Raw genomic sequence first — 15,728 nt, 5'->3', positions numbered from 1 at the left:
CTAGCTTCAGATTCCATTTTTCTATCTAGCCGTGGCCCTGATGCTTTAGAGTTTCTCTTGCTTTCCAGCATGTCCATATGTGATACTGTGATTCATAATAAGAAGAGTATATATTTGATCTTTGTCCCTGTTCCTGACACAGAGCTCCTAAAACCTTGTAACTTCCTAACTGCTGAGGATGATCAAGGTGTTTTTGTTGTGTTAATAATGTGACTTTTGGAAAGTCCTTAGGTAACCTAAGGGTGGAGGCTGGTAGCCAGTGGAATGAGCCAAGAAACTTTCAGTCTTTCCAACCCCACCCTTCCCCCTCCAGGGAGGGAAAAGGGGTTGGAAATTGAATCCAGTCACCAATGGCCCATGATTTAATCATGCCTATGTAATGAGGCCTTCAGAAAAACACAAATGGATGAGGTTCGGAAAACTTCGGGGTGGGCGACTCCGTGGAGATGCAGGATGAGTGGCAGAGGGCATGGAAGCTCGACGCTCCTTCCCACATACCTTGCCTTGTGCATTTCTTTCATCTGACTGTTCCTAAGTTATATTCTTTTATAATACACTGGTAATGTAGTAAGTAAGCTGTTACTCTGAGTTCTGTGAGCTCTTCTAGAAAACTGATTAAACCCAGGAGGGGGTTGGAACCTCAGATCTATAGCTGGTCCATCAGAAGCACAGGTGATTATCTGGGTTTGAGACTGCCCTTTGAAGGAGGGCGGGCATCTTGTGGGACTGAGTCCTTACCCTGTGGGATCTGATGCTATCTCCAGATAGATAGGGTCAGAATTTAGTTGAATTGTAGGACACCCAGCTGGTGCTGTGGGAAAAGCCCCCACACGTGGGTTTTCGTGTTGGAATTGTACCATATTTGGGTGATTGCTCCCCTTTGAGCATGTCTTGCCTCCATGGGTAGCCTTCACCTTGGTAACCTTGGCATCAGACTTCACCTCTTCTTGTTCCATATCCAGCAGCCAGCTAACTGCCCATTCCATATCCAGCCACAGCCCCAAGTGACTTTGGCCAGGGTCAGAGCTAAGGGAAAGAGAGTCAGTAGAGAAACGGAAATGCTTTTTCTCTTTTCTCTTTTGTTCCAATCGTGGCCATGAGTACGTGTGAGCTAAGTGTCGCATCCTAGCATTTTGTGGGTACCTGGAGGAAAAGAGATTCAGAGAGGAGCTTTCTCACTCACTTACCTAGGCCCCATTTTAAGTCCTCTTTCCATTTACTCTGTGAAGTAGAACACCTCACAACAATATCCATGCATTAATTTTTTGGTAGCCTTTGTGGCTTCCGTGTCTCAGGGACAACTTGAGAAAGATTGAACCAAGGAAGGTGCTGCTTTCCATCTACCTTCCTTGGACTTTCTTCACGCTCAGCTTTCTCAACAGCAAGGACACAGCCACCAGATTATCATCCCTAAAGCAAGCCATTATCAGGAGAGAAACTCAGAAAAGCCCTTCTGTGGAAAATCTGTTCTTGAAGGCCCACCCTCTGCCACATCTTCTGGTGGTTTACACAGTGCCTGCTATGCTCCCCTGAGGGGGTGACAAGGGTGGAGGTCAAGATCAAGAAAACCAGCACGGAAAACCCTCAGTGTTCTTACAAAACCGGGATCAAAGATTCACAATATTTTAAAGTTACAAAGTGTTAGATATTAGGATTCTATTGCCCCAGAGATTTTCAGATGAAAACGTCTTGTTCTGCAATATTATAAGAAGCAGAAATCTTTCGAACGAACTGGTCAGACTTCAACATGAATGATGATAGTGGGATCATTTTCCTGATAGAAATTTTAGCTTGAAATTGGAGAATTGTTAAGTTATTTATTATACAGTTCAGATGAGTATTGAATCCACTCATTTTTGCAGCACAAAACCAAAAAAAGCCCATTAATGTCTTCCTAAAGATTCTCACTAGTAACTATTTTAACCAAGGTGAAAATATATTTAATAGTTCCATCTAAGGTTTCAGATTAATTTTACTTAGGAAAGACCTTTCAAAAGAGTAACTGTTTGAACCGTCTAGTTTATTCAAAATGTATTTTTATAATTTCAAAGGAGTTGTCATCTTTTTTTTTTTTTAACCTAACCCATGGCATGGAAGACATTAGCATTCCCATGAAGACTTAGCGATGCTAGGTTTTTAGTGTGAGATGCATACTTATGCATAATGCAGGCTCTCTCTCATTTCTATAGTAGGGGTTGCTTAGTGGTACTGAAACTGTTGAAAAATTATAAATTGATGTAACTCTGACAGAGGGTAGACCCTGGCCAAATGGGCTGACTCAGCATTGTAGCATAATCTCTGCTTTGGCCTTGGCTCTGAATCAGTCCTAATCACTGAGTACCACACCCATGCTGATCTATTAAAAAAATAAAAATAAGAAAACCCCCAAAACAAAAAATGAGTTGAAAACACTGACGTTTGATTGATTCACTACTAATTTCTTGACCACTTACTATATGCAAGGGGCTGTGAGAGGCCCCAGGGATAGAGTAGTGAACAAACAGATGAGATTCTGCTCCCATGAATGTGAAAAACAACACAATTAGACGAAGCAAAGCCAAAATCAAAATAAATCATACTGGTTTGCTCCAGGTATTTTTCTTCCTTTTTTTTTTTTTTTAATGAACTCTTGGCTCCGCATCTAAACACTGGCTCCCACATTTGGGAAGCACATCATGTTTAATGCTTTTGCACACTTCCCTCCAGGCATTTGGGATCTTTGCACATCTCACCACCCTACTTTTTTTTTTTTTAAATATAATTGACTTACGATATATTCATTTCAGGTGTACAACATAGCGATTCCACATTTTTATAGATTACCTATCATACAAAGTTATTATAATATTAATATTATTGACTATGGTCCCTATGCTGTACATTACATTCCCATGACTTATTTATCTTTTAGCTGGAAGTTTGTACCTCTTAGTCCCTTTCACCTACTTTGTCCATCCTCTCACCCCCTTCTCTTCTGGTAAGCACCCATTTGTTTTCTGTATCTATGAGTCTGTTTCTGTTTTTGTTTTTTTTGAACATTCCACATATAAGTGAGATCATATAATATTTGTCTTTCTCTGTCTGATTTATTTCACTTAGTGTAATACCCCCCAGGTCCAACCATGTTGCCAAAAATGGCAAGATTTCATTCCCTTTATGGCTGAGTAGCATCCATTGTATATATACCACATCTTCTTTATCCATTCATCTGTTGATGGACACTTAGACTGCTTCCATATCTTGGCTATTGTAAATAATGCTGCAGTGAACATCAGGATAAATATATCTTTTAGAATTAGTGTTTTCCACTTTCTTTGGATAAATACCCAGGAGTAGAACTGCTGGATTGTACAATAGCTCTATTCTTAAATTTTAAAGGAAACTCCATACTGTTCTCCCTAGTGGCTGCACCCATTTACATTCCCACCAACAGTGCCTGAGGGCTTCCTTTTCTCCACACCCTCTTCAACCCTTGTTTCTCACCACCTCCAGTCTGTTCTTCCCTTTGACTTCAGTGTCCCCATTGCTTCGGGCCAGGACTTACTGCCAGTGACCCTGGCCCTAAGAAACCTGCCCATTTCCACCTCCCCATGCCCTGGTAGTCTTAGAGACCCAAAAAATCCTGTGGCGTTGCCTGCATGGTGATGATTTCTGTGACTGCAGAGTCTGCTTACAAGTGATTTGGATCTATTTCTACTTCTATGACCTCAGGTGGGGAATTAGGTGCAAACATTTTTGGGGTTTGTAGCTGAAACCTCATCATGACAGATTTTCAAATATGATGAGACAATGATGACAGTGAAATGGAAGAAAAACATCTGCGAATACTTGACTTGTCCTCCTGACAGTTTCATTTCTTGGAAGTAAAAAGGGGAACTGGCACTCGGCACCTATTTCTGATGAATAAGGGAAGATTAATTGCTGAAGTGGAAGGGACTGTTATGATATATGCAATAGCCAGAGGAAAGAACCCTAACGTCTAGGGAGAGGGAGATTTATCAAAAAGCATAATCTTAAAACCTGAAATTCTATAAAGGGGCCAAGAGGCATGAGTGGTTATTTAGAAAAGAATCTGTCAGTCCAGAGAGAACTGGTTCTTACGAGGGATAAATTTCTGTTATATAAAGAAACAGGAAGCTCTCAGGTAAGTGCATGTTTCAAAAGGATGTGCTCCAAGCCTTTTGGTTCTGGATGTGCACCAGAACCTGCAGAACATCAATCCCATTCTTGGAATCTGAAGTGAGTGTGGTATAGCTGTGATATAGCTAACGAGTAGCTATATCACACCCAAGTCTTTCCTATTCACTCTTGTTCTGTTTTCCTTGTTTGCTTTTTAATATCTCCCCTGGCATTGGATCTCCTAACAAACTCATCTTTGTGTTTAAATTAATCTCTCTGGCTCTCGTTCATTCTTGTATTTTCTTCTTGGTGTTTCTTTTGGATTTCAACCTATTTCAGCCCACACTTACATAGCTTTTCCTTCTCTCTCATGGTCGGTTGTTCTCTTGGTCCTCCACTTTTACCTCCTGATTTCTTTCCCCTTTCCTAACTCTCCCTCCCAGTTATGATGTCCAGAGAACCTCCACATAAACAGTGTACCTCCAGTTGATGCCGGGGCTAAAAACCCAAAAGCTTGCTATAGTGATGCTTCCTTCTCTTCAAACCCCACCACCCCCAGCCCCATTTTTTTGACATTCGTAGCAGACTGATTATGCGAAAATTGGAAGGTGAATTCAAGAGTGAATTCTTTCACTTAGCAAAGTACAGAGGGATCAGAGCCCCTTTAAGTAGCATCTTCTCAAGTGTCTGTTTACAGATCATTACATACTTAACTTGGTGAGAGACTAAAAGTTGAAATGTTCCAAACCACTGCTGATTAAATAGCAATCTCGAAATAAGATAAGGCAAATCTAAAATTAAAATAGCAAATTTGAAATGTCCATGTTATCAGATAAGAAGCTAACATACGTGACTGTCTTGTTCAACAGGAGACATCTGGCCAGTCCAGGTCTTGCCTTTTCTGGTTACTAAGATCTGATGCTCAACCTTTGTGCCCTTCTGATGACCCGTGCTGCTTGTACTTCCACGACCTCCCCAGGGCAGGGGACACCTGCTCCATTTCAGCCTGGCTCTTCCAACTCTTCACCCCCTCTCCCTGGGCCAAGATACAAAAGACTGAAAGAGGGACTCATTACCAAGGATGACTATTCCTAAAGTGGTTAACAATGTAAGAATGGAATCAGTAAGGCTAACTTCATCATGATAAAATGCTACATATAATAGAAAAGGACATTCAAATCTGTATTTTGAACTAAAGAATCAGGAAGAGATAAAGGCTAGATGGAGTAGCGATGGGTGGTGGAAGGCTAAATGAGAGAACAGAACTACTGAGCTTTGATTTCGCCTCTGTCTTTTTTTTTTTTTTTTTTTTTTGTGGTACACGGGCCTCTCACTGTTGTGGCCTCTCCCGTTGCGGAGCACAGGCTCCGGACACGCAGGCTCAGCGGCCATGGCTCACGGGCCCAGCCGCTCCGCGGCACGTGGGATCCTGCCGGACCGGGACACGAACCCGTGTCCCCTGCATCGGCAGGCAGACTCTCAACCACTGTGCCACCAGGGAAGCCCTCGCCTCTGTCTTTTATATCAAGAAGAATCATCTTCAAATGAAAAAGAGCAGACCAAATATAGAAAAGAAGAACAGAGAAGGTTTCCGGGAAGATGGCGGAAGAGTAAGACGCGGAGATCACCTTCCTCCCCACAGATACACCAGAAATACATCTACACATGGAACAACTCCTACAGAACACCTACTGAACGCTGGCAGAAGACCTCAGACCTCCCAAAAGGCAAGAAACTCCCCACGTACCTGGGTAGGGCAAAAGAAAAAAGAATAAACAGAGACAAAAGGATAGGAACAGGCCGGCACCAGTGGGAGGGAGCTGTGAAGGAAGAAAGGTTTGCACACACTAGGAAGCCCCTTGGCTGGCGGAGACTGCGGGTGGCGGAGGGGGAAGCTTCGGTGCCGCGGAGGAGAGCACAGCAACAGGGGTGCGGAGGGCAAAGCGGCGAGATTCCCGCACAGAGGATCAGGGCCGACCGGCACTCATCAGCCCGAGAGGCTTGTCTGCTCACCCGCCGGGGCGGGCGGGGCTGGGAGCTGAGGCTCGGGCTTCGGTAGGAGCGCCGCGAGAGGACTGGGGTTGGCGGCGTGAACACAGCCTGCAGGGGATTAGTGCGCCACGACTAGCCGGGAGGGAGTCCGGAGAAAAGTCTGGACGTGCCGAAGAGGCAAGAGACTTTTTCTTACCTCTTTGTTTCCTGGTGCGCGAGGAGAGGTGATTAAGAGCGCTGCTTAAAGGAGCTCCAGAGACGGGTGCGAGCCGCGGCTAAAAGCGCGGACCCCAGAGACAGGCATGAGACGCTAAGGCTGCTGCTGCCGCCACCAAGAAGCCTGTGTGCGAGCACAGGCCACTATCCACACCCCGCTTCCGGGGAGCCTGTGCAGCCCGCCACTGCCAGGGTCTCGGGATCCAGGGACAGCTTCCCCGGAAGAACGCACGGCGCGCCTCACGCTGGTACAACGTCACGCCGGCCTCTGCCGCCGCAGGCCCGCCCCGCACGCCGTGCCCCTCCCTCCCCCACCCCCGGCCTGAGTGAGCCAGAGCTCGCGAATCAGCGGCTCCTTTAACCCCGTCCTGTCTGAGAGAAGAACAGACGCCCTCAGGCGACCTACACGCAGAGGTGGGGCCAAATCCAAAGCCGAGCCCCTGGGAGCTGTGAAAACAAAGAGAAAGGGAAATCTCTCCCAGCAGCCTCAGAAGCAGCGGATTAAAGCTCCACAATCAACTTGATGTACCCTGCATTTGTGAAATACGTGAATAGACAACGAATCATCGCAAATTAAGGAGGAGGACTTTGAGAGCAAGATTTATGATTTTTTCCCCGTTTCCTCTTTTTGTTACTGTGTATGTGTATGCTTCTGTGTGAGATTTTGTCTCTATAGCTTTGCTTCCACCATTTGTCCTAAGGTTCTATCCGTTTTATTTTTTAATTTTTTTTCTTTTGTTATCTCTTAATAATTATTTTTTAACTTATTTAATAACTTTATTATTAAATAAATAAGTTATTAAGCTATTTAATAACTTTATTATATTTATTTTAATATAATATAAACTTCATTATATTTATATTATATTTTATCTTACTTTATTTTATTTTACTTTATCTCCTTTCTTTTTCTCCTTCCTTCCTTCCTTCCTCCCTCCCTCCCTCCTCTCTTTCTTTCTTTCTCTCTTTCTAGTTCTACTAATTCTTTCTTTCTACTTTTTCTCCCTTTTATTCTGAGCCATGTGGATGAAAGGCTCTTGGTACAGCAGCCAGGAGTCAGTGCTGTGCCTCTGAGGAGGGAGAGCCAACTTCAGGACACTGGTCCACAAGAGACCTCCCAGCTCCACATAATATCAAATGGCGAAAATCTCCCAGAGATCTCCATCTCAACACCAGTACCCAGCTTCACTCAACGACCAGCAAGCTACAGTGCTGGATATCCTTTGCCAAACAGCTAGCAAGACAGGAACACAACCCCACCCATTAGCAGAGAGGCTGCCTAAAATCATAATAAGTCCACAGACACCCCAAAACACACCACCAGATATGGACCTGCCCACCAGAAAGACAAGATCCAGCCTCATCCACCAGAACACAGGCACTAGTCCCCTCCACCAGGAAGCCTACACAACCCACTGAAACAAACTTAGCCACTGGGGACAGACACCAAAAACAACGGGAACTATGAACCTGCAGCCTGCAGAAAGGAGACCCCAAACACAGTAAGATAAGCAAAATGGGAAGACAGCAAAACACACCACAGATGAAGGAGCAAGATAAAAACCCACCAGACCTAACAAATGAAGAGGAAATAGGCAGTCTACCTGAAAAAGAATCCAGAATAATGAGAGTAAAGATGACCCAAAATCGTGGAAATAGAATAGACAAAATACAAGAAACATTTAACAAGGACCTAGAAGAACTAAAGATGAAACAAACAACGATGAACAACAGAATAATGGAAATGAAAAATATTCTAGATGGGATCAATAGAATAACTGAGGCACAAGAATGGATAAGTGACCTGGAAGATAAAATAGTGGAAATAACTACTGCAGAGCAGAATAAAGAAAAAAGAATGAAAAGAACTGAGGACAGTCTCAGCGACCTCTGGGACAACATCAAACACACCAACATTCGAATTATAGAGGTTCCAGAAGAAGAAGAGAAAGAGAAAGGGACTGAGAAAATATTTGAAGAGATTATAGTTGAAAACTTCCCTAATATGGGAAAGGAAATAGTTAATTAAGTCCAGGAAGCACAGAGAGTCCCATACAGGATAAATCCAAGGAGAAATACGCCAAGACACATATTAATCAAACTGTCAGAAATTAAATACAAAGAAAACATATTAAAATCTGCAAGGGAAAAACAACAAATAACACACAAGGGAATCCCCATAAGGTTAACAGCTGATCTTTCAGCAGAAACTCCGCAAGCCAGAAGGCACTGGCAGGACATATTTAAGGTGATGAAGGAGAAAAACCTGCAACCAAGATTACTCTACCCAGCAAGGATCTTATTCAGATTTGATGGAGAAATTAAAACCTTTACAGACAAGCAAAAGCTGAGAGAGGTCAGCACCACCAAACCAGCTTTACAACAACTGCTAAAGGAACTTCTCTAGGCAAGAAACACAAGAGAAGGAAAAGGCCTACAATAACTAACCCAAAACAATTAAGAAAATGGGAATAGGAACATACATATCGATAATTAAATGTAAATGTAAATGGACTAAACGCTCCCACCAAAAGACACAGATTGGCTGAGTGGATACAAAATGAAGACCTATATATTTGCTGTCTACAAGAGACCCACTTCAGACCTAGAGACACATACAAACTGAAAGTGAGGGGATGGAAAAAGATATTTCATGCAAATGGAAACCAAAAGAAAGCTGGAGTAGCAATTCTCATATCAGACAAAATAGACTTTAAAATAAAGACTATTAGAAGAGACAAAGAAGGACACTACATAATGATCAAGGGATCGATCCAAGAAGAAGATATAACAATTGTAAATATTTATGCACCCAACATAGGAGCACCTCAGTACATAAGGCAAATACTAACAGCCATAAAAGGGGAAATCAACATTAACACAATCAGGTAGGGGACTTTAACACCCCACTTTCACCAATGGACAGATCATCCAAAATGAAAATAAAGAAGGAGACACAAGATTTAAATGATACATTAAACAAGATGGACTTAGTTGATATTTATAGGACATTCCATCCAAAAACAACAGAATACACATTTTTCTCAAGTGCTCATGGAACATTCTCCAGGATAGATCATATCTTGGGTCACAAATCAAGCCTTGGTAAATTTAAGAAAATTGAAATTGTATGAAGTATGTTTTCCGACCACAATGCTATGAGACTAGATATCAGTTACAGGAAATGATCTGTGAAAAATACAAACACATGGAGGCTAAACAATACACTACTTAGTAACCAAGAGATCACTGAAGAAATCAAAGAGGAAATCAGAAATACCTAGAAACAAATGACAATGAAAACATGACGACCCCAAACCTATGGAATGCAGCAAAAGCAGTTCTAAGAGGGAAGTTTATAGCAATAAAATCCTACCTTAAGAAACAGGAAACATCTCGAATAAACAACCTAACCTTGCACCTAAAGCAATTAGAGAAAGAAGAACAAAAAAACCCCAAAGTTAGCAGAAGGAAAGAAATCATAAAAATCAGATAAGAAATAAATGAAAAAGAAATGAAGGAAACGATAGCAAAGATCAATGAAACTAAAAGCTGGTTCTTTGAGAAGATAAACAAAATTGACAAACCACTAGCCAGACTCATCAAGATAAAAAGGGAGAAGACTCAAATCAATAGAATTAGAAATGAAAAAGGAGAAGTAACAACTGACACTGCAGATATACAAAAGATCATGAGAGATTACTACAAGCAACTCTATGCCAATACAATGGACAACCTGGAAGAAATGGACAAATTCTTAGAAATGCACAACCTGCCAAGACTGAATCAGGAAGAAATAGAAAATATGAACAGACCAATCACAAGCACTGAAATTGAAACTGTGATTAAAAATCTTCCAACAAAAAATAGCCCAGGACCAGATGGCTTCACAGGCAAATTCTATCAAACATTTAGAGAAGAGCTAACACCTATCCTTCTCAAACTCCTCCAAAATATAGCAGAGGGAGGAACACTCCCAAACTCATTCTACGAGGCCACCATCACCCTGATACCAAAATCAGACAAGGATGCCACAAAGAAAGGAAACTACAGGCCAATATCACTGATGAACATAGATGCAAAAATCCTCAACAAAATACTAGCAAACAGAATCCAACAGCCCATTAAACGGATCATACACCATGATCAAGTGGGGTTTATTCCAGGAATGCAAGGATTCTTCAATATATGCAAATCAATCAACGTGATACACCATATTAACAAATTGAAGGAGAAAAACCATATGATCATCTCAATAGATGCAGAGAAAGCTTTCGACAAAATTCAACACCCATTTATGATAAAAACCCTGCAAAGTAGGCATAGAGGGAACTTTCCTCAGCATAATAAAGGCCACATATGACAAACCCACAGCCAACACCGTCCTCAATGGTGTAAAACTGAAACCATTTCCACTAAGATCAGGAACAAGACAAGGTTGCCCACTCTCACCACTCTTATTCAACATAGTTTTGGAAGTTTTAGCCACAGCAGTCAGAGAAGAAAAGGAAATAAAAAGAATGCAAATTGGAAAAGAAGAAGTAAAGCTGTCACTGTTTGTAGATGACATGATACTATACATAGAGAATCCTAAAGATGCTACCAGAAAACTACTAGAGCTAATCAATGAATTTGGTAAGGTAGCAGGATACAAAATTAATGCACAGAAATCTCTGGCATTCCTTTACACTAATGATGAAAACTCTGAAAGTGAAATCAAGAAAACACTCCCATTTACCACTGCAACAAAAAGAATAAAATATCTAGGAATAAACCTACCTAAGGAGACAAAAGACCTGTATGCAGAAAATTATAAGACACAGATGAAAGAAATTAAAGATGATACAAATAGATGGAGAGATATACCATGTTCTTGGATTGGAAGAATCAACATTGTGAAAATGACTCTACTACCTAAAGCAATCTACAGATTCAATGCAATCCCTATCAAACTACCACTGGCATTTTTCACAGAACTAGAACAAAAACTTTCACAATTTGTATGGAAACACAAAAGACCCTGAATAGCCAAAGCAATCTTGAGAACGAAAAACGGAGCTGGAGGAGTCAGGCTCCCTGACTTCAGACTATACTACAAAGCTCCAGTAATCAAGACAGTACGGTACTGGCACAAAAACAGAAAGATAGATCAATAGAACAGGATAGAAAGCCCAGAGACAAGCCCACGCACATATGGTCACCTTATCTTTGATAAAGGAGGCAGGAATGTACAATGGAGAAAGGACAGCCTCTTCAATAAGTGGTGCTGGGAAAACTGGACAGGTACATGTAAAAGTACGAGATTAGATCACTCCCTAACAGCACACACAAAAATAAGCTCAAAATGGAATAAAGAGCTAAATGTAAGGCCAGAAACTATCAAACTCTTAGAGGAAAACATAGGCAGGACACTCTATGACATAAATCACAGCAAGATCCTTTCTGACCCACCTCCTAGAGAAATGGAAATAAAAACAAAAATAAACAAATGGGACCTAATGAAACTTCAAAGCTTTTGCACAGCAAAGGAAACCATAAACAAGACCAAAAGACAACACTCAGAATGGGAGAAAATATTTGCTAATGAAGCAACTGACAAAGGATTAATCTCCAAAATTTATAAGCAGCTCATGCAACTCAATAACAAAAAACCAAACAACCCAATCCAAAAATGGTCAGAAGACCTAAATAGACATTTCCCCAAGGAAGATATACAGACTGCCAATAAACACATGAAAGAATGCTCAACATCATTAATCATTAGAGAAATGCAAATCAAAACTACAATGAGATATCATCTCACACCAGTCAGAATGGCCATCATCAAAAAATCTAGAAACAATAAATGCTGGAGAGGGTGTGGAGAAAAGGGAACCCTCTTTCACTGTTGGTGGGAATGTAAATTGATACAACCACTGTGGAGAACAGTATGCAGGTTCCTTAAAAAACTACAAATAGAACTACCATATGAGCCAGCAATCCCACTACTGGGCATATATCCTGAGAAAACCATAATTCAAAAAGAGTCATGTACCAAAATCTTCATTGCAGCTCTATTTACAATAGCCCGGAGATGGAAACAACCTAAGTGTCCATCATCAGATAAATGGATAAAGAAGATGTGGCACATATATACAGTGGAATATTACTCAGCCATAAAAAGAAACGAAATTGAGCTATTTGTAATGAGGTGGATAGACCTAGAGTCTGTCATACAGAGTGAAGTAAGTCAGAAAGAAAAAGACAAATACCGTATGCTAACACATGTATATGGAATTAAAAAAAAATGTCATGAAGAACCTAGGAGTAAGACAGGAATAAAGACACAGACCTACTAGAGAATGGGCTTGAGGATATGGGGAGGGGGAAGGGTAAGCTGTGACAAAGCGAGAGAGAGGCATGGACATGTATACACTACCAAACGTAAGGTAGATAGTGGGAAGCAGCCACATAGCACAGGGAGATCATCTCGGTGCTTTGTGACCGCCGGGAGGGGTGGGATAGGGAGGGTGGGAGGGAGGGAGACGCAAGAGGTAAGAGATATGGAAACATATGTATATGTATAAATGATTCACTTTGTTATAAAGCAGAAACTAACCCACGATTGTAAAGCAATTATACTCCAATAAAGATGTAAAAAAAAAAAAAAAAGAAGTATAAAGAACAGAAACCCCAGATAAGGGGAGCACTAGTGAGAAAGCACTTAGCTGTCCTAAAGGTATTCAAGTCCCTGGGTAAACTGCATTTTAGCAAAATCATTTACTGGTGTGATTATGAAACTACCCTTGGTAATTTTGGAGGGTTTATAAAGAGAGGTATGCAAGGTCCAGGATGGGTAGTTATCCCAATTATTCATTAGGGGAGAAAGTGGGTTTCAGACCCTAAAGACTGGTGAATTTGAAGTCAAGATCTAGAAGGGGAAGTGATGTCTCCTATTAACAGTGTGAACTTAGAAAGTAATTAATTTTCTTTTTCTTATGTGAGCATTTAATTTCTTTTTATAAAAGTTACTAGGCAATATGACACAATTCACTTTGTTGATTAATGCATTCAATATATACATACATTATTAAGTGCTTACCTGCCTCTGGGGTCAGGTATGAGAGATCTAAGATAATCAGACTCTGACTCTGACCCCGAGAGCTCCCAGTCTATTTGGGAACATAAGGAATCGAGAAGGAAGAACAGATCTGTGGGAGCACGATGAATTATGTCTTTGGGTGTGGTAATTTTGAGGTTCTTCCAAGTTGGGATATCTAGTTATCATTTGTAGATGTCTGAATCTCCAGAGAGCTCTTGTCTGAGAAGGCATATAGGTGGTAGATAAAGCTGTGGTCTGGGGTGAGAAGAAAGTCAGGTGGGAGGGGAGGGGACCCGTTAAAGAGGTTGAGACAGGATCAGCAGGAAGGTAGGAGGTGCTTCATGAAAGGGGGGCTATCTGGAGACCAAGGGAGGTGAGAATGTGATGAAGGAAAGAATACACAGGCTAGAAAAATGAGACCTGCAGAGCCCACTACTTTTGGAATTTGATCATTGAAGATCTTAGCAAGGTTAGTGGAGTGGTGAGGCCAGAGGCTGATTACAACATTCTAAAGGGTGATGAGGTATGAGAAAGTGGAGACAAGGAATACAGGTTTTTATGAGCTTGGTTATAAAGGGTAAAGTGGGACATGGGGTAAAGGGAGGGAGTTTTTTAAAAATGCTGATGGAGATTTAGGCATTTTCTGATAGATTAAGCAAAAATAGCTTCCATTTATTGAATATTTAGGCATTGTGCTGAGTGGTTTACCTACATTATCTCATTTAATCTTCATTTACATCCATAGAGGTAGGTATTATCATTCCCAGTTTATAGATTAAAATACTGAGGTTTAGGGATGCTAAGTCATGTGACCTCAGTACACAGGAAGGGACACAGCAGGGATCCAAACTCAAATTTCCTTGTCTGTAAAGTCCTGTTTTTCCTCAATATGCTGACCAGTGGCTCTTAATCTTTAGTGTTTATGAGAATCACTTGGAGGGCTGGTTAAGACACAGGTGGCTGGGCCCTAGCCCACAAATTTCTGATTCAGTTGGTCTGGGGTGGAGCCTCAGAATGCACATGTCTAACCAGTTCCCAGGTGGTGCTGGTGCTGCTGGTCTAAGGACCACATATTAGAACCACTGAAACTTGTCAGAAATGCAAATTCTTGGGCCCCAGCAATCTGCGATCTAATAAGCCTTCCAGGAGATTCTGACGCATGCTACAATTTGGGAACCACCATGCTAGGCTAAGGAAGAAGCTGGTGGAAAGGAGGAGATGGGAAAAAAAGAGAAGAAAAATGATGAATTAAAGACCTAGAGGAGAATTGGAGGTGCTGGGATTCATGGCACAGGAATGGACTTTGGCAGAAGAAGTGACCGTAACTTGGAGATGGGACATGGTGGGAGGAAGGGGTGAGCCTGTGTGCAGAGGTAGCTAAGTGTGTGAGAGTGGAATGGAGAGTGGAAAAGTGAGGGCACGACTATGACTTTCAGTGTTTGGGGCTTTTAGCAAGACATCTGATCATATCTCTTTTGATGCTCTTGTAGGAAGGTGAAGAAATGAGGGCTCATTGAAAGTGCCGTAAGTGGCTTTGAAGAGGGCTATCTCCTAGAGAAAGTTTTTAGGGATGTGCCACAGGGTTCCGTTGAACTTTTAATAAACCAGCTGCAAAGCATGGAAGATACACTCCTTGAACTGAGGATGACATGAACTGGGAGGAACAGCTAATTACTTGGTGACACAGTTAAGATTCAAAAAGATACTGACAAGCTGGACTAATGGGCCAAAAGAAACAAGATGAAATTTAATAGGTATAAATATAACCTCCTGTACTGAAGTTTAAACACACATCACCCTCTCTGGTAGAGGGGAAATTTCTAGAACCTGAGTCCAGTATCTCAGGCAGCTCAGCATTGTATTAGCTTTATGACTGCCTGGCTCACCTCTTAAATCCTGGTTCCATAACAAAATTGTTGCCTTATTCCTTATGCCAAATTCTTTTCTTGTAACCTACCTCTGGTAACATGTCTGAAAGGGTATGAGACCAGTTTCCAATGTGGGGTGGGGAGGTTCCCCCCAACACCCACCAAGCATTGTTCCAACAAGAGCTGCGTGTCCTAAAGTTTAACCCAGTTCTGACACTATCTACCTGCAGACAGCATCAGATTCCACAGGTTAAGGGCTCAGTCCTATAAAATCTGACCTGCCACCACCCTCACTTGCCCACAGCTTGAGATGCCAGTTGTAAGCCCATGCTGTCCCCTGTGCTTCCGACCAACTGGCTGTAAACCAGAGGTCCCAACAGTATCCTCCTTGGGTTCAATTAATTTGTTAGAGCAGCTCATAGAACCCAGAGAAACATTTTACTTACTGGATT

Source organism: Lagenorhynchus albirostris, chromosome 12 (assembly GCF_949774975.1).
Source record: "Lagenorhynchus albirostris chromosome 12, mLagAlb1.1, whole genome shotgun sequence".
In the NCBI taxonomy this organism is placed as follows: Eukaryota; Metazoa; Chordata; class Mammalia; order Artiodactyla; family Delphinidae; genus Lagenorhynchus; species Lagenorhynchus albirostris.
This window is presented reverse-complemented; position numbering follows the sequence as displayed.